At 48.1% G+C, this 1,920-nt stretch overlaps 1 long non-coding RNA gene across 2 annotated transcripts in view; it reads right to left on the bottom strand.

Annotated features, from left to right (window-relative positions):
* LOC112484963 overlaps positions 1 to 1,762 on the bottom strand; it is a 4,781-nt gene extending 3,019 nt beyond the window's left edge. The window contains exons 1-2 of one of the 2 annotated variants that reach the window (XR_003048305.1): positions 1,521 to 1,762; positions 527 to 669 (exon numbers count right to left, since the gene is read on the bottom strand). This is a non-coding gene — a long non-coding RNA (uncharacterized LOC112484963). The remainder of the gene's footprint in view (positions 1 to 526; positions 670 to 1,520) is intronic. The other variant, XR_003048304.1, reaches the window with a different exon arrangement.
* Between the last annotated feature and the right edge of the window lie 158 nt (positions 1,763 to 1,920).

The raw sequence follows: 1,920 nt of genomic DNA, 5'->3' as shown, positions 1-1,920 counted from the left end.
CAGCGGAGCCAAGGAGGGGGGTGTCTGAACAAGGTTTAATCATTGATTGACGTAGGGAAACTGATAGGGATGTCCCGGGTCTCTCGTGACAATCTTCCAAACATTCCTCACTAAACCCCTGTCAAAAGAACCCTCTGGAGACCAGTTTACATCAAAAGACAGCCACTCAACTTCACACAATGTTCTTAGTCTGCCTGGAGAAAACTTTATGCCATAGTCAGCTCCTTCTACAAACCCTTCTTTGAAATGTCACAGGAGACAACTCAAGGGTGTCTTTTGTGGCTTCCCCTCATCGCTTGCACATAAAACACAAAACAGACACTCAGACAAGAACAATTACTGAGGTGTAGGTGGACCCAGAGAAGTCCACCACCTACAACCTAGACAAGACCAAAGACAATAGACAGAACCCGATAACAGGGCACAAGAGGCGGTGTCCCATGGCCTGGCCATGGTCCGGGAGACATGACTGTGTCCGCTCTCTCCATGGACCCCCAGTGACCGGTCAACAGAAACAGAAAGGTACCTTTAATCCAGATGTCGAGGCCTCGGAGATTCCAGTCAGGATCAGGAACAAAGAGTGTGTCCTAAAGGTTGCGTCCTTGATGATTGCATTGACCCCGGCATTCAAGGGCCCTGGAACGTCTCAGGGTGGCCACCCCTTTGAATCTGTAACAGGGACAGCAACCACTTTGGAGGCCACTCCTCGAGATCTCACTGGGGGCCTCCAAATGTGGCCGCCAGCCCCCGATAGACACACGGACCACCAGAAACCAGTGAGTTATAGGAAGCATACTCTTTACTCAGCCAGCTGGGTCTGCCAGGGATACGCAGACCCCAAATTAAGCAGCCCTGAAATGTAGAGGTACAGGGTTTTTTAGCCCTAAATCCCATTCCTCATTCTGTCTTAACACAAAAGTCTATTTTTCTTCTATTTACTGTCAACCCACAGGTAGGTTGTGCAAGTGGGGGTACAGAAGCAGAAAGCTTATTGTTAGAATGTTATGTTCCCATGGGTGATAGCCAAACAGTAATTTTTCAGCCAGCACAACAGCTGGTCCTATTCCATTCAGTGCACAGCTACTATAATATAACCAGGACTGGCATGCGATGATTTGAGTGAATAGATCCAAGAGCCATTTCAGGATGAGGAGAATTAAGGGGCTAGATTGTGGCGGGGAGAGGGGTAGGCAGATGGCTAGGCCAATTCGGTTGGAAGGCAAAGGGTATTAGAAGGTGAGATGACTTGGAGCCTTAGGATGAGTATTTCAGGTCAGCACTTTAGACTTCCTTTACTTTTTGTAGTTAAGAGAAATAGGGAAGTTAGTTGGTTTGGATAAAATATGGGTTGTCTAAAGAAGGGTTGACAGGCTAAGAAAAGTTGTCCAGGAGGGAACTGTCATTGGCGTCTGGAAATGAGAAGGGATTTACGGTTGGAAAAACTGCAGGGCTAGTTAGTTTCCACACACAGCTTATTCTTTACTGTTCCCTCTCCATTCTAAGCCCTTTCTTTTACCCACACCACACAATGGAGGAATCATTAGCGCTTCTCCTTTTTCCTAGGCCTGGGGGTAGGGCAGATCCTTCTTGAGCCCGCTACCTACCAAACTCCCGCCCTTCCTCCCTCCCCGAGGCGCCGCGGGAATTCCAAGATTTAGGCGGTCCTTCCATTAGGCGATCTAAGGAGCGGAGATAGGATATGGCGGCCGCCAATCAGACCACTCGGATACCCGGATGTGAAGCTGTGAGCGATACAAAGGCGAGTTTCTACCCAGAGCTTCGTCAGGTACAGTGGCCAATAAGCGTTTCTCAGGGGATAAGTGACAGGAAAAGTAACCAGTTACAAACTAGTTTTTCCCACGCATGTGGAAATTCTTTTGCTTAGTCTAACCCACTACTGATTATGATTGCAAAAATTTG

Source organism: Pteropus alecto, unplaced genomic scaffold (genome assembly GCF_000325575.1).
Source record: "Pteropus alecto unplaced genomic scaffold, ASM32557v1 scaffold1197, whole genome shotgun sequence".
In the NCBI taxonomy this organism is placed as follows: domain Eukaryota; kingdom Metazoa; phylum Chordata; class Mammalia; order Chiroptera; family Pteropodidae; genus Pteropus; species Pteropus alecto.
This window is presented reverse-complemented; position numbering and strand designations above follow the sequence as displayed.